This window comes from Mixophyes fleayi, chromosome 12, assembly GCF_038048845.1.
Source record: "Mixophyes fleayi isolate aMixFle1 chromosome 12, aMixFle1.hap1, whole genome shotgun sequence".
NCBI lineage: Eukaryota > Metazoa > Chordata > Amphibia > Anura > Limnodynastidae > Mixophyes > Mixophyes fleayi.
This window is the reverse complement of record NC_134413.1, coordinates 15,463,558-15,484,216: the sequence shown is the minus strand read 5'-3', so window position 1 is coordinate 15,484,216 and position 20,659 is coordinate 15,463,558. Positions and strand designations below refer to the sequence as shown.

The following is a 20,659-nucleotide window of genomic DNA, read 5'->3' as shown; positions in this document are numbered from 1 at the left end:
TTTAAGAGCATAATGTAAAATACAAGGTCATGGAAATAGTTGGAGAAGAAATGCGATCAGGAATTTTGGGTCAAGAGGTTAAAGAACTCACCATAGACCCCTTGACTAGTGATGCCTTCGATGAGAACTGTCAATACCCACAACACAACGAAACTTAAATCCATCTTCACGTTAACATGGACATATCCAGCTCAGGGGGCTCAACAAGACCTTCCACAGGCCAGTGACTCACAAACTACCCTCTGGACTCAGTTTAAATTCCAACTCACAGGTGGCCACTGGTTATAGTGGACCCGGCAGGTACAGGTTACAGTGGACCCGGCAGGTACAAAATGAAATGAATTACAGTATTGCTCTTAGTATTTTTTGGAAAAGGGGGTAATATAGGATGTTTTCTGTGTTAGGACAGAGGGAAATCCTTAGCAATCAGGTGAGAAGATGCTTAGACGTTCCTTAAGAGCCTTGGTCAATCGCAGGCAAGCGCTTCCTTAGAGTGGGGGGGCTTTAAAAAGTAACTCGTAGTGGTCCCTGGAGAACAATTAAGAGAGCAGACTGATCGCTGTCCAGTAGAGCCCCTCTGGATTTTTCTCCCCCCATTCCATGAGTTGCCATTGCAAATGCAAGAAAAAAAAAAATCCAGATACAGCCTGGCAACCGGAGCAAAAACAGGGGGTGCCTGTGAGAAGGATCTTGTTGGGGGGTGTAGTGGAGAGACCAGCGTGTGAGATCCCTCATCCGATCCAAGCCAATGACATTAAAGCGCATACATGTCCTGGGCACAGGCAGAAGCCCCCCATATGAATGAATGGGTAGCACAGGACCAACCCCAGCTGCAGGAAATGCAAATGAAGCTAAACCTGGCAGGGAGGGATTGCAGCATATATTAATATTCTTGTCATTTTGTGGCGGAATCCAGGGACTGCTGCGTGCAGCTGACTCTGCTTGTGCCTCTGGTGCGCAGGGTGCTGGGGGGGGGGGGTGCTCCTGCACCTTTATCCACTATTCCCCGGGACCTGTGTGTGTGTGTGTCAGTGTGTGTGTCAGTGTGTGTGTATGTGTGTGTGCAGCCAGAGCAGGAAGGAGAGAAGCTGTGTGTGTGGTCACGTTGGGATCTACGTGGAGATGGAGCTGGAGCTTGGTAGCCGCAGCCAGGCGACGTCAAAGCTGCGTGTCTCTCTCTCTCTCCTCTCTCCCCCCACACTCTACACCCCCACTCTGCTCCCTCTCCCTCCCTCCCTCATCCCTCTTCCACCACATCTCATCAGTATGGGGAGCACAGAGGATGAGGAGCCAGGCAGAGAGCAGACAAGGGGGTGTCATGTGCAGCCAGGGGGGGTATCACAGACAAGGAGACTGGATGCTGAAATCTGCCATTCACATCAGACACTCCAAAAGCGCACACTCCCCCACCCCCAGCAATTAATCCCTATATTATACAGCCAGCAGTATCAAATCGTTTAGAGCGTGGGAACTAGGCTTTGTGAATGAAACCGGGGACCCCCCCACTCCCCCACACCCTATATAGACCCTCGCCCCCTTTGCGGCAGATGGGCAGAGCAAGCTACACCAGGCTGCAAGGCAGATGCATGGTTAAAGATCGGTGTCAACTGTCTAGAGACCTGTCTGTCCGGTGGAGCCGCTCCAGCACCTTGGACAGGTCCCTCTCTCCAATCCACACTTCTATAGTGCTGGACCGACAGCTCTTTCCTCCGGGGTTTGTGGTTGGCTTTGCAATGATCGGAATTACTAGGTACAGCAGTAAAGGATTCAGGATTTACCGAGTGCAACCCTTTGATTCATCCTTATCTTATCCCTAGAGGAGGCTGCCTGCTTGTGTCCATCCCATCATCCCATACAGTGTGTTGTACTGTACTTTGCTTTGTTGCAAACACCTGTAGTATAAGTTGACTTTATACCATTCCTAAATTATATGATGCAGAGATGACTGACTGATATCACTCTTTTTGCCTGGGCTGTTGCAAAATGCAATATATCTCAGAATCCCAATATGACATTTGTTGAAAGTTTAAATCATCATCATCATCATCATCATCATCACCTATTTATATAGCGCCACTAATTCCGCAGCGCTGTACAGAGAACTCATTCACATCAGTCCCTGCCCCATTGGAGCTTACAATCTAAATAACATACATACACGCAGACAGACAGATGACCCAAAAAAAAAATATTTCTACCTCAAAAGCTTTCATCTGTTTTGTCAATGGAAAACTGGATGATTGGAGTAGATTTGCAAGCTCACACTACAGTATCTGCATCTTATTTATAAGCACACTGGTTTTCATAGATTGTTAGATGCGTGCATGTGCCATGGATACAAGCAGAATCTGTGGTTGTAGACCAGGCTTAGCTAATCTGTGCTGTGGATCTACTTTCTTACCTGGTCATGCTGTAACTTGTAGTTCTACAGCATCCGGAGAGCCACATTATACAGAAACTCTTGGAAGTAGTGATAATTAAGTCAGTGCTGTGGTTCAATGAAGGTTGTTTAGTTAACACACATACACTTATTGAAAAAATGACCAACAATAGTTACTTTCAAAACTCACCCTAGGGTAATAAGATACTATTATAGTCTATTATTATTATTATTATTATTATTATTATTATTATTATTATTATTATTATTATGATTATTATGATTATTATTATTAATTTTGGGGTAAGGTCAACATTTCATTCATTTTATAAGAGGAAGGCTGGAATGGAAAGAGATTTTTCCATTGGGAGAGTTTGCAGGGATTCAGGACGGAATTGAACGCACAGTCTGTTACTGTAATGTTAAACACAGGTCACTTTTTATAGTATTTGCGTAGAAAGTTTAATTTTTAATTTTGTGAGAGCTAAGTGAATTGAAGCCAGGGCACACCGTAGAGTAATGTGTTAATTGATTAGCACATCATTAAAAGGTTCATTCTGTTGCTAGTTAATCCTCTCCTTCCTCAATGTAATGTGATCTTCCTGTTCTCTCCTTTGCTTTTGTAGGAAACAAGATGTCTTCTGAAGTAATTAAGTGAAGGGAATACCTTGTGTGCGCACCAAGGGACAAATTCATACATCTGTTGGTTAATAACATGGAGGTGTGTATATTACATGGCATTGTATAGATGGTAAGCTGGTGAGCAGGGCTCTCTTATCGCGTTGTCTGGTAATACTCAGTCTTGTTTTATTATTGTGTTGTGTCTCAAATTGGCTCTATCTAAATAAATGTTAATAATATTTCCTTCGGGGGATGGAACGTTATAGAAATATTAGAGTGAAGGAACGAGGGGGCCAGCTATGGGCAGCCATAAGTATGCCCAAATATAGCATACAATTACTGCTTCATACAGATTCATCATTAGCGTCAACTGAAGTCCGCTGGTCAACTGTTCTCTTGTCTATATTTCTCTGGGATTGACTGGCTCTTCCTCTGGGCCTACTCAAAACACTGTTTTCATACACTGGATTTAAAACTGCAGAGGGTAAATTTAGCAAGCTGCAGGTTTGAAAAGTGGAGGTGGTGCCTATAGCAACCAATCAGATTCTAGCTATCATTTATTTAGTACATTCTACAAAATGACAGCTAGAATCTGATTGGTTGCTATAGGCAACATCTCCACTTTTTGAAACCCACAGCCTGATAATTTTACCCCCAGCTGTCTATTGTTACCAAAATTGTCTTGGGTAAAATTATGTGGGTAAAATGTATTTTCTGTTCCAATATTTTAAATATCTCAACTACGTTTCATCCTTAATAAAACCCCCATACAGATTGAGGGAATGAGCTAGAGAGCATGGGCTTGATTCACCAAGTACATATCTGCAGATTTTGGGCATATTATTCACAAAATCACTCAGTGCATTCCCAGAACCGGGAGATACGGCCATAAACGTAGCCCTGTCTACCGCTTCTTCATACGCAAAGGATACTTAATACAGCCTGCGATTTTGAGGGGTGAACTGGATGGGGAAAAGGCATTTTGTTGTTGTGATTTTACACTGAGGGCGTCCCAAACTCAAACGCACACAGTCATGTCCAAATCCAGCTTTGGGCATCTCAAAGTCACGTGTTTTTCTGCCGTATCTCTTGCTCCAGCTGTGAGGCTGGTCTAGGTCTTGATCAGTAGTGATGACAGTCTTGTATGCATGCTATAACATGTGTTTGCAATCATGAGGAACTGTAAAAATGTATTTTATTTTCAGTAGACATTAATAACATTCTAGTAAATATATTTCATGGGAAAAAAAGTTTTAAAAAACTATACTTTTTTTAAAACTGTTTTATCATGAATGCATTTATTATTAACAGATGACATTAAGTCAAGAACCTTTTTATTTTTCTTGCGTTCTTTTGCGAATTTATAATCCACATAGGTATTGGATGTACCCTGCAGCATCTTGTGTAGTAAAGCACAGTGGACCGGCCCTCGATTTCAAAAGCGCACGAACCTTGGGATCCGTGCCTTGATGAATTTGGGAGTGCGCAAATAGTAAATGCGTGCGTATAATACTGAACGTGGGTTGCGCTCAGAAACCGTACCTTGATGAATCAGACCCCATGGGGTAAATGTATCAAGCTGAGAGTTTTCCGGCGGGTTTGAAAAGTGGAGATGTTGCCTATAGCAACCAATCGGATTCTAGCTATCATTTTGTAGAATGCACTGAATAAATGATAGCTATAATCTGATTGGTTTTTCAAACCCGCCGGAAAACTCTCAGTTTGATACATTTACCCCCATGTGTCAAACAGTTACCAAATGAGAGATATCTTGTAAATAGCAGAATTTCAGAGCAAACCACACACCAGACCACAATTTGTATACATACTGCTCCCTCACTGCCACACAGACCATGTAACCAGGAAACCCTGATTTACTGCCTTATAAACTGGTGAAGATTATAGTATTGGGACTATCAATCCCAATACTTGATACCATTCAGTGGTATAACATTGAAATAAAGAGAAGTTAACAAGTGAGAGGAGTTATACTGATTACTGTCTAAGTTTAACAGGCTTGACTTTTCATCATCATCATGACCTCACTCACATCAGTCCCTGCCCCATTGGAGCTTACAGTCTAAATTCTCTAACATACACACACACACACAGACAAAGACTAAGGTCAATTTAATAGCAGCCCATTAACATACTAGTATATTTTTTCACATACCTCTAGTGTTTTCAATACATATCTTTACTAATGTTTGCTTAACCGATATCTTTATATATTATATAATCCAGGGTGGAGTGGTAGTTGACTGGTTCCAGAGAGTGAGGTCATCTACCACTTCACCCTGGAATTGAGATCAAATAGATCTTAAAACGTGTAACAAAGTCCACCCAGTACTTCTTGGGTAGCAAATAGCTAAGTAGCCCTTTCTTTAGTTCTATTAGGATTACTTGTTTATAGAGCACATTGCATCTGCACACTAGCTTAGGTGTACTCATTAGCATGGTGTAGAACATCCTGTAGCCAATCAGAGCATTTGAATATTCACAGCAGCACAAAGTATTCTGAGTGTTCTGATCATGTGGGAGGAAGTGACCTGTCCAATCATGTAACTTACAAAGGCAGTGCTGCATGTGATAGGTTTAGAGGGAGCTGGAATTGGGACTCCACAGACTGGTTGTAAACTAATTGTTTAAGACTTTGGTGTCAAAAGCACCTCTATAGAGCAGGCTTCAGACCCCATGGGCTCTATGCAACACACTAGTTTGGTCCCCCTTCCCCTTCCATTTGTCAAAAAAAACTATAAAACGAATTGAATGAGACCATATATTGAAGAATGTCCATCACAGGAGCATAGTGACTTTAACTGTACATGCTGTAAGGTAATGCTGCAGTCAGAATATATTTTCATGTATGTTCTCAAGAAAGTATTAGGCCATAGACTGTATTACTTTGCTTGGAAGTGGGGTTTGGAGGTAATCCGGTGTACATTGGACTGTTAGTTGAAAAGCAAAAAAAAACCTTTAGAGTATATGTTGGCTTGGCAGTGAAAGAGTGTGGTTTCACTGGTTGTAGATTTTGTAAAATCTGGACAGGGCTCCCTTGATTAAGCAGCTGTATATAGATATATAGAGAAGGACCATTCTTATATCATATTAATTCGTCACTTCAAGCGTCAGAGTCTGTAGGCTGTGATACAACAATGTGGTCGCTGGAATTCAGGTGACTCTAACCTGTGCAAACAGAATATGTAAGAAGTTATCCTATTATTACATAACTAAGCAACACGGTGGTTTAGTGGTTAACATTTCTGCCTCACAGCACTGGGGTCATGAGTTCAATTCCCGACCATGGTCTTATCTGTGCAGAGTTTGTATGTTCTCTCCATGTTTGTGTGGGTTTCCTCCGGATTCCTCCCACACTCCACAAACATACTAGTAGGTTAATTGGCTACTATTAAATTCATCCTAGTGTGTGTGTATGTTAGGGAATTTAAACTGTAAGCTCCAATGGAGCAGGGACTGATGTGAGTGAGTCCTCTGTACAGCGCTGCGGAATTAGTGGCGCTATATAAATAGATAATGGTGATCATATTACATAAGGTTACCCATTTATACGTTTGAAAGTAATTTACATTGCATCATTTTTCTTTTCCATTTCCTTTTTGTTTCTTTGAGAGTCATTGCAGCTCTTCCTTTTACAGAATATTAAGTTTGGTCAATAATATACATATCTCAAATGCCACTATATGCAAGGGTCGGATGTGATCTTATACTGCGGTAGACAGAGGACCCTGTCTCAGGTAGCAAAATCCGGGGTAGCAAAATGCAAACAATTAATTAAAAATGTCTTGCTGACAAAATGACTGTCTTTCACAAGATAGATTGATTAAAATTACAATATTTATTTTTACACACCTGAGAGGTCATAGAACTAATGAAGTCGGTTTTGTTCCCAATTTAATCAGACCAACATTCATATTTTTTTTTTCTTTTGAAGAGCTATCTGTAAAGTCCAGTGGCTAAAATAAATACTCACACCCCTTAGGGAATTAGAAGGGATTTTTGCAGGAATTCTTCCCACCAATCTACAAAAAATACTATTTAATATCGTATTTAGAAAAAAACTAGAGTTTTACTTAGTTTAGTAATGAAAATAAACCAGAAAATAAAGTATTGCAAAAGTATTCACCCCTGTTCCCAAAATACATTTAAAAAAAAAATCCTGGAATAATTGTCTTTAGAGGTCACATGATTAATTGAGTGTAATCCACCACTGTACAATTACAGTGTTTCAATTGATTTTAAAATAAATACACCTGTCGGTGACAGGTCCCACTGTTGGCTATTGCATTTCTAAATGAGAGTTTCACCACAAAGATCAAAGAGCATTCAAAGCAATCTGAGAAAAAGTTATTGAAAAGCACCAGCCAGGCAAAGATATAAGAAGATTTCAAAGACTTTTATCATCCCCCAGTACACTGTGAGGTCTATCATACAGATGTGGAGTCAATATGACACAATGTGTGATCTTCTCTAGCACATGCCGTCCTCCAAAATTGAGCAAGAGTACTTATTAGTGAGGCCACAAATATGCTTATGTCAACAGAGATACACTCTTCCGCGGCAGAGGTGAGAAAAACTGCCCATGTGACAACAGCTGGGGCACTTAACAAATCTGCTCTTTAATAGAGAGAAGCTAAAAGAAAACCATTATTCAAGAAAATTTCTTCTGCAGTTTCCCTAAAGCATGTGGGATTCCCTCAGTCCAAGTCTGATGATACCAAATGATATATTTACTAAACTGCGGGTTGGAAAAAGTGGATATGTTGCCTATAGCAACCAATCAGATTCTAGTTTTCATTTTTTTAGTACAGTCTGCAAGATGACAGCTATAATCTGATTGGTTGCTATAGGCAATATCTCCACTCTTTCAAAACCACAGTTTAGTTAATATGCCCCCAAGTGTAATTTTTTTTGGCCACAAGGTTAGGTGCTATGTTTGGTGCAAGCTTAACACTGAGCATCATTTAAAAAAAACGGGAAACATAGCGATGGGAGCATTATATGGGTAAAGTGGTTGAAGCAAGATATACAAATCAGGATGAAAACCAACTGAAGTTTTCAATACATTTATATTCCTACTGGACAATGACAGAAAAATTAGTAACTGGACAAAACCATGTTACAATGCAAGGGGTGCAAATTAATTTATTATTTTGCACATAAGATAAATACTGGCTGTTTTTTCGTGTAGCAAATACCTGGCAGCTTTTTTGTACACTGAAATTTAAAGTTGATCTAGAACATGCCCTGCCCCAACCATAAATCTGCCATCACATTTTAATTTTGCCTCCCCCTCTAATAACAACGTGGTTTTGCCAAGATGTAAAGTTACTGTTTTGGTTTTTTTGGCATTACTTTCCTTAGTAAATCATGCCCATAGAGTGTAGATAATGGTAGCTAATTTAGTGTGTGTTGGGCTATTCTATATATTATATATCCTGGATACACAGTTGATGACTGGAAATCTGCTTGTATGTGCAATTATTCATCAAACACAATAACAGGATTACAATGATCCAGTCGTTAGTTCTGAGTTCTGGATGTACAGAGAGGGACAAAGACAAACAACAGGATTTCACACTATATAGGCTAAACAAAATACCCAATCACATAAATAATATTTCAAATACTTACTTACTAATAGCTGTTAATTAGATTAAGGCTAACAAATACAACTAACTTTTAAGGGATCCATAATTACAGTCTTGAATTTATTGGGAACCATTTTTTAATTACATTTATGCTGTAAATTCTATACCAAGGAAGCCGGCAACATTGTTTTGCAATTTACAATAGCCAGGGAAGAAGTAGCAATAAGAAATACAATACCCACAATTTAGCTTCTTCCAAGTACCATTAATATGTGTAGGTTATATATTAACCTGCACTTTATATTTAGGATAAATGTCCCCAATATAACCACATTCCCTTTCTATTCCATTATTCCAATCATGTTATATACACACACAATCTATTTTATTACCTCTATTTTGTTGTTACCTTATTTTCCACTCTAGAATCGGGAGGAAGGATTTACAAGAGACAATATAATATGGGAATGGAGTCGAATATCTTTTGTAGAGTCAAATTAATGGCGCCGCTACACATTGGTTCTAAGTTGCCCGGACAAAATATATTTTCTGAAAGATTAGTGTTGTTTCTTTTATTTAAACTAATTGCTATGGTTGGGTTTTATTCACAATCGGCTTTTGTGAAAATCATACTGCTTTATTACATGTTAAAACAATAACCTTACTAAACAACAGATCACCCTGTTTCCCAGGATATGGATGAATAAAATTGAATTTTAAGGAATATTAGCTCATTATTTTTTGTGCCTTGAGATTGTAAATTGGTATTTTTGGAATGGTTTCCAGTTACATGGAGACACATTTTGTATTCAAGGTTTACTTGAATACAAAACACAATGAAGGAATGGTCTTGAGAGACACAATTATATAATGTCTAACACCGCAGTTTTGGGCTGAAATGTAGCTTTACTCTTTATTGTTATTATTTTTTGTTGTCCTGGGCAGGATCAATGTATCTTATTATTTCTAAAAGGTCTGGGGCACCGGGGAGACTGTCATTTTGTGAGCTAATCTAATACTCATGAGAATAAAACCAAAATACTAGGAATAAATGATGTCACCAGTTCCTAGGGAATTGATAGGCTGCATTCTCAGTCTACAAACAAGTTGACACAATGGCATTGTGAAATCAAATATTAAATGTGTACATTATTATAACACATGAGCAGTGTTAATACATTATTGGAGTAAACAGCTGTAAATTATATGTTTGTCACTCTCTGACACGTAAAGGTAATAGGCCTGATTTATTAAGGAAAGTAAGGCAAAAAAATGAGTAAGTTATCTCCTGGACAAAACCATGTTACAATGCAAGGGGTGCAAATTAGTTTATTATTTTGCACATAAGTTAAATACTGGCTGTTTTTTCATGTAGCACAAAAATACTTAAAAGCTTTATTTTTACATTGAAATTTATAGTTGATCTAGGACATGCCTTAACCCAACTATAAATCTGTCCCCCAAATTTTAAATTTACCTTCCCCTCCAGTGCAACATGGTTTTGCCCAGGTGCAAAGTTACTCATTTTTTTTGCTTTACTTTTCTTAATGAATCAGGCCCAATATCTTTCACCATGTCGACCATATTAGGACACACCTCATCCATGCTAGAGAATGACAAATGTAATTTATTTCACATTTGATCCTACATTGTTACAGTACTTACAGTTTCTCTCCTTCATTCCTCAAATTAAATTTCCTTCATTAAATTTACTTCAGGCAGACATCAATACAATACCTTAGTCAGACATTATACTACATATCCGGCACCCCATGCATCAACAAGTCACAGGCAGGAAGGTTGAATACTTTATGTTATCTCAATAAAAAAAAAGTAGAAAATGTTTGTTTAAGTATATAAACGGTTATGCATAATTTAATACTATGGTAATGAAAACCACTACAATTGTCTAATTTTTTTTTATAGTGAAATGTTTATTATATGTGGGTTAACACATGCCCTATTATAATATTTAAGTTACTGTGGAGTACCGAGACCTGTATTAAAGAAATTGACCTGTTACCTTATGCTTTTCTATGGTCATGGGGCGCCTTAGTGACTTCTAAAATCCTTTTTTTAACAGACGGGGTGCATATTCCAACATTTACTATGTATTCTTATTTTTCATTGGCCTTTTATTGGTTAATTTATTTATCTTTTATTTGCCTTTAAAATTGCTTTTCTACTGGTTTTTTACTTGTTCATATTTGCCTTCTCCATGTTCAACTTCACTAACATCATTAGAACCCACTGAGGAAGCCAGGAGGCGAAACGCGTTTATCTTACTTCTTCACATCTTAGAGTTTCTCCCATTTAATCATCTATTTTTTATTACCTTACATTGTTTATTCATTGTATACTAATTTTATTATTTTATTATGTTCAATTTTTATTTTACTATTGGTATTTTAATATTGTATTACTATCTTACTATTATTATGTATCTATCATTAATATTATCTTTGTCTTTCTTAAATACTCTCATATCTTTCTACCATTATTATTATTACTAATATATTCTTTTTCTTTATTACTTTTTTAAACCATTCTATTCTTTAAATGCTCTAGTTTTTCTAATCACTCCGCTGTACTACTTAATCTATACTATTGTAGACATATGTGCAAATCACTGCATTCCTCATCTCTTATTTTACTCTTAATTCTATTATTATTTTAAAAAAAAAAACATTTATTTTGATAGTATATTCATGTATATTTCCTTAGACTACAAATCTTCATCCCTTTCCCATTTTGTATCTATTACAATCTCCCCCCTATTATACTTCCGGCTTCCAATCTTCCTTCCTGTCTCCCGACTCCCATATTTTCACTCAGCCAAATAGGCAGTTATACTCTTTCCCCTTGTTTTTGATGCATCAGCATTCATAGTCATAAATCCGATTATTCCACTACTCATGTTATTATCTATTGCATCCATTAAGACTCCATGGGCCTGAGTCATTAAGGAAAGTAAGGCAAAAAAAAAAGAGTAAATCTTTTCTGGGACAAACCATGTTACAGTGCGAGGGGTGCAACTTAGTTAATTATTTTGCACATAAGTTAAATACTGGCTGTTTTTTCATGTAGCACACAAATACTTGATAGCTTTAATTTTTTTACTGAAATTTAAAATTGATCTTGTACATGCCCTACCCCAACTATAGATCTGTCCCCACATTTGAAATTTACCTCCTCCTCCAATGCAGCATGGTTTTGCCCAGGTGCAAAGTTACTCATTTTTTTGCTTTACTTTTCTTAATGAATCAGGCCCTATATCTTTCACTATGTCGACCATATTAGGACACACCTCATCCATGCTAGAGAATGACAAATATAATCTATTTCACATTTGATCCTACATTGTTACACTACTTACAGTTTCTCTCCTTCATTCCTCAATTGAAATTTCCTTCAGGCAGACATCAATACAATACTTAAGTCAGACATTATACTACACATCCGGTTCCTTTTTTATGCTTTACTCTCCTTAATGACTCTGGCCCCATATGTGGAAGTGCTTACTACCACCCTTTGCTCTCATCATCGGTGTACCCCGGTTGCATCACCCACATCTACAACGCTGACTCCTATACAAAGCTATTATGACAACAATCTGCATGCATCGCTCCATGGCTAGATAAGTATTATTTCCCCACATATTTTACAGAAGTTTTGTGAATGCTTGGATAAACAACTATGGAAAATATCCTTATATAATGCAAAATATAAGCCATCAAATACCATTAGGCTTATAGGTGTCTTCCAAAATGGCTCCACTATCGTTCTGCTTAGGTGCCGCCCACCAGTGTGAGCCCCAGTTCTTCATATTTGTGCAGTACGTCATGTTCGTGTCTGCTGACCTCAGCAGGTTCCAGCTTCAATAATTATCTAAGTGCGCAGCTCTTCGCTTCAGCAACAGGTTATTTTCGGCTTGTCTGTATAGTTGCTTTGATCTCCTGTACCTTACCCAACTGGACTCCTGACCATAACTATTTGCTAGTGAGCCTGACCAGTTTTTCTGGTCCTGTTCAACTAATGCCTATCTGGGCAAACCTGGGGGCCTCATCTTGTGGGTGTCCCGCTGCAAAGTCCCTGGTGAAGACTAGACACTTGTTTAGACTTCAAGCCCCAGTTGAGCCAGTGCTAACGACTAGCGACATAGTCGAACCACACCAATAGCCATTTACCTTTGCGACTGTCCTTGACTTAAAAGTCACTTCCTTGACCCAAGTCTTTTCCTTGACCTGTTTAAAGGCATCCTACCTTTCATCCTGTGCTTTTATATGGCCACAAATTATCAAAATGACTTCCAATATCCTGATATTTCCCAGTAGGGAGCACATTATTTCATATCAAAAATGTTTGTTAGTTTTTATTATATTTCGTCTTTTCTTGTAATGCTCCTCCTCTTTAGTATGTTGCTAACTGTGGCAAGAATCAAATGTTGTTTTAAACTATTATACACAATTATTTTTTTAGATTACTTTATGTTTTCTCATTTTTACAATAGCACAGACGGATGAGAACCTGTCTTGTGTGTCCAGGTCTACAGATCCGCACTGAGTGTCATCCACTTGTTCTTAGGAGATTCTGAACCTAAGGAACTAGAATCTGACAAATGTTAGTCTTTTTAAAGGCAAAAGTCTTTGTTCTGCACTTATCAAAATAAAACATTCACAGACATCTATTTGTATATTTTATTAATAAATATGAGACAAAATCCTTAGTTCGACATTACTTCCGTGGCACATTAATGGATCACTTAAATAAAGTACAAGTTCCTTTTTATAAAAGAGCACCTAGTGACATTTGAAAATGTTTCTCGGAGTTAAATATATATGGATCAAGGCTGAAATCAAAGGGAAAGCTGGTTTTTCAAATGTGCACCAATCTTCCCAAATGTCATTTTATTTTTTGGAAATAGCGAAGGGGTAGATTTATTAAAAACTTCTAAAAGTGGAGGTGTTGTCCGCAACAACCAATCAGATTCTAGCTATCACTTTCTAGAATGTACAACTTAAATGATAGAATCTGATTGGTTGCTATGGGCAACACTTCTCTTTTTTTTAGAAGTTTTAGAAAAGAGTCTTTCATAGATGAATAGACAACACCAGTGGTTTCCTTTCAACTAGATAGCGAAACACGTTAAATACTATTATTGTATTGGAACTATTACTAATATACTTGTGAATGTTGCTAGATGCCTTTTTAGGTAAAATTTAATTTAGCAACCCAGCAATGCATAACCTGAACCTAAATGCATACCATATATAAATATATTATATTAAGCTGGGTTTTTGTGAGTTACCCCCTACCCCCCATATCTAAATTGTACCCAGATTCCAATTTAAATTATATAAGTCTACTACATCTCCTTTTCAATATTTCAATGTTGTGTTATTACACTGTTTCGCTACACTTCTAGAATACTGATAAAGTGCACTGCAGTATAACACTTGTTTCATTCCGGAACGTGAAGCGCTATTTGCTACGATTTTATACTCATATTATAATGATATATTAGACCTAACAGTTAAATAGAACACTTTATATCTATATTTGTCACATACAGTTAAGCACATTTAAGCATATTCATTACTAGCAATGCTAACCCATTCCTTGCCCGTATAATTTAGAGGATTGCTGTGATTGATAACTGATTTATATAAGGACTAAACCTTCTGGTCCATTCTGCCCTGTAATCTCGCTGTCAACATTGATGAAGTTACCATTCAAATATAGTGTTGGTCGGTACACGAGCACAGTGCTTGATTTAATATCAGTCCCGAAGCATTGCCTGATTGTATACTGACACAATATTATGCAGCTGAGTAAGGCAGATGTATTGGTGTAATGCACAGTACCCTGGAACTCTATGTAATAGCTGTTTCTTTTATAGGCTGTTGGTGATAACATGTATCTTAAAACATACACTCACCAGATAGTGTAAGTCACTAAGTGACCACTGGCTCATTCCAGGGGGTAAATGTATCAAGCTGAGAGTTTTCCGGCGGGTTTGAAAAACCAATCAGATTCTAGCTATCATTTATTTAGTACAATCTACAAAATGACAGCTAGAATCTGATTGGTTGCTATAGGCAACATCCCCACTTTTCAAACCCGCCAGGAAACTCTCAGCTTGATACATTTAGCCCCTCGGAGTGAGGCGATGCACCATCTGGGCAGTTGTATACTGGAGAAATGCTCCCAGAGACACTGGAGACAGTATGCCAACCGTGTGGGACCAAGGTAGGCAGCTAAAGCAACAGTGAACCTGATTCATCAATACACATATTCTGAGCGCAACCCGCATTTAGTATTATACGCACGTATTTAGGCTTTGCGGACTTCCGAACTCATCAGGGCGTGGATCTCAAGATACGCATGCTATTGAAATTGGGGGCGGGTCTGCTGTGCTCTACCACACCAGACTCTGCAGCCCAATACTTATGTGGATTATAAATTCGAAGAACGTACAGGAAAAGAAAGTACATTACTGAATTAAAGTCACTTGTTATTAACAAAAGCATTAATGATAAAGCAGTTAAAAAAAAGTTCCTATGAAATACATTTATTAGAATGTTGCTAATGTCTGCTGAACATAAAATGCATTTTTACAGTTGCTCGTGATGGCAAACACATGTTATAGCATGCCGTCGACACTGTCATCACTACTGATTGGGACTTAGATTAGCCCTGTGCCTGGTGCAAGAGATACGGCAGAAAAACAAGTAACTTTGAGATGCTCGGAGCTTGATTCGGAGGTGGCTGCGTGCGTTTGAGTTTGGCTCACCCACTTCACTGCCGGAAATCGTAGGTTGTAGTAAGAGTCCTTTGTGTACGAAGACGCAGCAAAGAACAACTCCCCATCTCATGTGCAAATTTTCTTTTGTGTGTTTAATAATGTACACAACAGCATAGTATATACCTGAGGGGTGAAGAAAGCACCTACTAGTGACGGTGTTGTAATAGCCAACAGCCAGTCACACGAGGTTTGTTATTGTCCGTCATCAGAATGCCCCTGTCCCATCTCTCAAGTCGCAGGCTGGCATAAGTGGCAGAATCAGAACAATGGCACACAAGATACGCTACACAAACTGGCATAGTTCACATTCTCACAGCAGGACAAGCGGTAATGAACGTTTTGAGCAAGGCTGGGTGCCTTTAACGATTTACGCAATGGCCCTGTACTAATACTAATACTATGGCAACAGTTGTTTATCGCTGTTTGGCATTATAACATTACCTCCTGAATTGCCCGCTGGTGTTCTCCTCCTCTCTCTGTTGGCCAACAAAAGGGGCCATTTAAAACACATAGCTCAGGCCCAAGGTTATCAGATTTTTACATCACTGCAAATAGCTTTAATGTGTTTGCAACCTGTCAGGAGACCACAGCGTCATCACTGAGAGCAATTAAGGCTGCATTTGTGAATACGAACGAGAGATGGGCTTTATATTCTGCTCTTCCTTTTAACAATATAGATCTGCCCTTGTATAGCCAATTCCATTAGTCATTTGCAACTGCTGCCATCCTTGTTTTCAAAGACCCACACAGGTGAGCTAAGCAGGCACAAAACTTTTACTCTTTAACACAGCACTGGAATTGGACACTTTGGGCCTCATTCATCTGCCAAATTTTGAGCGCACTGTACGAAAAATCATTTTGTGCATGCCCAGAATCAGCAGACACTTCTGTGAACGCAGTCCTGTTCTGTGAGCCTGTGAGTGCAACGGACACTTACTACAGCATACAATTTCGGGGAGTGAACCTGGCAGGAAGGGGCGTTTTGCCGTAGTGAATTTATAGAGTAAAGAAGTGCCAAACTCAAGCGCACGCAGCCACGTCCGAATCAAGTTCTGTGCCCCTCAAAGTTACTTGTTTTTCTGCCGTATGTCTTGCTCCAGCTAAAGGACAAGTTTAAGTCCTGACCTGTAGTGATGGCAGTCTTATATGCATGCTATAACATGTGTTTGCAATCACTAGCAACTGTATAAATGTATTTTATGCTCAGCAGACATTAACAGCATAATAATAAATGTATTTATGTTTAATATTAATGGCTTTATTATTATCAATAATGCAAGTTTTTTTTCCCTGGGCATTCTGTTGCGAATTTATAATCCACATAAGTATTGGACTCATCTGGCTGCATCCAGGGTAGTAGAGCACAGCAGACCTGCCCCCGATTTCAAGAGCACACGCGTCTTTAGATCCGTGTCTTGCTGAATCCAGGCAGGCGCAAAGCCTAAATATGTGTATATATATATATATATATATATATATATATATACAGAGAGAGAAAGAGAGAGAGACATAGATAGATAGATAATCTATACAGTCTTAACATCAGATTGAACTAATTTTTGTTATGTAAATTATTGATTGTGGGACCAATTTCACAAGTCCCAGTGGGGAGCAGATTCTTTGCATTTATTCAACCATCATTTATTGGCAATCAGCTAGAAGAAGATTACAATTAATGCAATAATGACAGTGTCTAAAACCATTTCAGAATGACTCACCAATTAAACGCAAGGTGCATGATATGAATAAACATGAGGCTCTGGGAAGGTAAATTATACATGATTCAACCTTTCAAATGCTCACTCCCAGGTGATCACTGCTTGCTTTGCGTGTACAATTTGAAATTTCTGTGTACGTTCATAACATAGAGCCCTGTGAATAATTAAGACATGCAGAAAAAGCTGATATTTTGTCAGTTCTCCTAAACTGCAATGTAGTGAAGATCAATATTTGGAAATAAGAGCTATCTTTTGGGTTTTTCCAGTAAGGTGATGAAAAGTGTCATAGAGCAACAGTAGAGGATTTTTTGGCGTAGTCGTTGGGTATCGGAAAATGTCATTATAGGACACAGAGTAGGATTAGTTGATGTATGTAACAGTCCTTGAGAGAGATTCAATTCCATATGATGTTCCACCGGAGCCTTCCTAGATGTCCAACCTGAAATCTTTTCCGTACCATATTTACAGGAAGTAAATACAGGAACACATCTCGCAAGATACTTCACTTGGAATTGAATCTTGCCCTTCTGTCTAAAATGTTTTATTTCCCTTTGGAATGTCATAATCACCGTGATATCATAATCAAGTCTTTCTATACAGCTCACATCGCTTTCACAGAGAGGCATTGGAGTTACCCATATAATAGAGACAGAGTTATGGGACTTTCTACAGAGAGGTTTTCGATTCCAGCTGGAGACCGCAAGAGACACTGAAAGACATTTCAAGTTTCTTCAATCATAGTGACTAATAACCAAGTGGACCTGTCGTGAACATAGAGAACTTATAGTTATTTATCAGGGATAAACCATCACCTAATTGTGGAGAATAAGGGATAAATCAGAACTGCAATGTAAATATGTTATATCAAATGAATCCATTGATAAGTTCAGCTACTAAAGTGTAAAATGTGAAGACAGACAGTCTGTTGTATGCGTATTTGCACATTCTAGTGTGAGAAGATAGCAGTGTCACCTATGACAGCTTCAAAGAACTCTTGCTGTAAGATATATCCTGACACAAGTTAGTTTTTGGACACCTGAATAGACTTTGTGGCAACGGTCACAGCTGGACATCCTTGCAGCCCAAGGCAGCATTTTAAAGGCCTATACAGGTATATAGAAATATGAGCTTCAAAGGAAAATGTCTTCATAGTTCATATTTTAGGAAATCCGGGTGCCACTCCATATTGAGGAGCAGAAATGAATGAATGACAGGTACAGGTGGTATCCGGGAACAGCTAAAATCACATATCTTTGGAATAGGTATGTCACATTGTCAACATTTCATCTTGTTTGGTATCAAAAGATGGACAAAGTCATAAGGGATTTAGTAATAATAAAATTGGGTCTGTGTGACGCTCCACAGAAAAGTTAGGTCACATAGTAGAATTGAGTAGTAAATCAGACAACATGCAAATGGTGATTGAAAAAGTGTCACAGGCCAACACCACCCGGGGGTAGGAAGAGGTGTGGAAGTGTCTTTAAAAAGCTGAATCCAGTTAAAGCAAATTGTCAGACTTTTTGTGAAATCAATTCACATTGATAAGCTGTCCATCTTCCAAGCCAATTTCCCTTGGCTAGAAAAGGCAATTCACGTTAGTGCTACTCTGAATGTAACCCCTTTTATTTTCAACTGTTTTGCTTGTTATGTCAATCTATTAATTGTTTATTCATTATTTTTTTGTATCTGTATGCCCTGTACTTTTGTATATTGGATCTAGAATTTAATATGTTGCGTCCTTGATACTCTAACAAATCCATTAGCCTGTTAAGAAGAATATATCTCGGCCAAGGTAACCCTTTGAATACCAGTGTGTGATTTGTTGATACATTTGATTAGCAAGCTGTGTGTGCTTGTGTTTACATTTGTTTAACAGTCTGGAGGTGTGAAGAGTTAACCCTTTGTTCGCTGATGTGGGTCTTGCTAGTCTGTGAGCAGCTCGAAGCCTTGTGTGCTAGTTTAAAACAGTAAATTGGGGTCCTATTGCCCGTATTCAATAGGTGGTGGCAAACCTGAAGTGTGTGGGGGTGTCAGAGCGCTGTTTGGGGGCGATTCAGTAGGTCTATAACCTGTGTGATAGGTAAATAGAGACTGTGGGCTAGAATCGTGTGATCTCATACAGCAAACACCCCAAAGTAACGGCAGCTGGGAGCGTGTTAGTGACAGGACCCATAAAACATTATATGGATTTGGCATGTTTGTCATAGGAGCAGTCTTTCTTCAACATGACCTACAGAAGATGAAGAGGGGGACGACAAACAGGTAGATAACTGAAGCGTGGGATATTAAAGGAAAAGGAGGAAACAATGAATCAGGGCATAGTACTCAACAAACTGGGAGAGGCAGGAAAGATGGGATAAATGACTGAAGACGATATAGGTGTGTTCTTTGTGTGTCAGATATGAATTAGGTGTAATAAAGGATTAAGAGTTGGATAATGCAGTGGACAAGAGATCCGAGCTCAGACTTTGCACCAGAACATGCCTCTACCCCTTCATTGTCCAAACCTATCTCCTAACACAACTAAGTATATACCTGCCACCCAGTTCCACTCCTTCTATGAGGCAAGGTGACAACCAGGGCATACTGAGTACCATTCAGCTTCTCCTCCTTAATAATTCATATATATATATATATATATATATATATATATATATATATATATATACTACCCTTTAACCCAACAGAGTGGGTGGCATAGACTATTTTTGTACATATATATTGTTTAAATATTCTTGTTTAGCTTGTAAAGTCTAGAAGATAAGACTTGCTAATTAGAACTATATTTAAATTAAACAATAAAATGAATTGTAATGCTCAGTTGGTCAAAGCAGGACACTTGGCAACTATTCATTCTAGCAGCAAGTATATAACAAGGCTGAATTCAGTCGGCCACAGAACATGTATAATTTATGTGTTCGTAATTAAAGGGATTAGTCGACAAATGTGGTATACAAAACAAAGCCCATTCTGGTGGCCAGTTCAATATAGTTCCTGCATCTGTCCGACAATACCCAGCCAAGTGGCGATCCAACACATGGAGCCGGCCTCTGGCACTTGTAGCAATGACAGCACCAAACTGCAGTTTTGAGGATCGTACCTCTCGTCTCGTCTATTAATGAATACGGGTTTAGGTCCACTCTACTTTACCAGACAATATACTACAGTATATTCATATATACATAAACATATGTCCAATACATATGTGGAATATAAAATCACAAAACAACGTACAGAACAAAAAAACATTCAATCATTGTCGCCTGTTAATAATATAATGACAAAACATTAAAAAAATAAGAAAAGTGTTTTTTTCTTTTTTTGCACATAAAAAAACATTTATTAGGCTGCTAGGCATGTCTACTGTAATAAAATACATTTTTACAGTTTCTTGTGATTGCAAACACATGTTGTAGCATGCATACAAGACTGTCATCACTACTGATCAGGACTTAGACTAGTCCTGCAGCTGGAGCAAGAGATATGACAGAAAATCAAGTACCGTATTTTTCGCTCCATAAGACGC

At 38.4% G+C, this 20,659-nt stretch overlaps 1 long non-coding RNA gene across 1 annotated transcript in view; it reads left to right on the top strand.

Annotated features, from left to right (window-relative positions):
* The first annotated feature begins 870 nt into the window (after positions 1-870).
* Positions 871-20,659, top strand: part of LOC142108478 (uncharacterized) — a 51,818-nt gene continuing 32,029 nt past the window's right edge. Inside the window, exons 1-2 of the long non-coding RNA XR_012680158.1 lie at positions 871-1,750; positions 3,007-3,101. This is a non-coding gene — a long non-coding RNA (uncharacterized LOC142108478). The remainder of the gene's footprint in view (positions 1,751-3,006; positions 3,102-20,659) is intronic.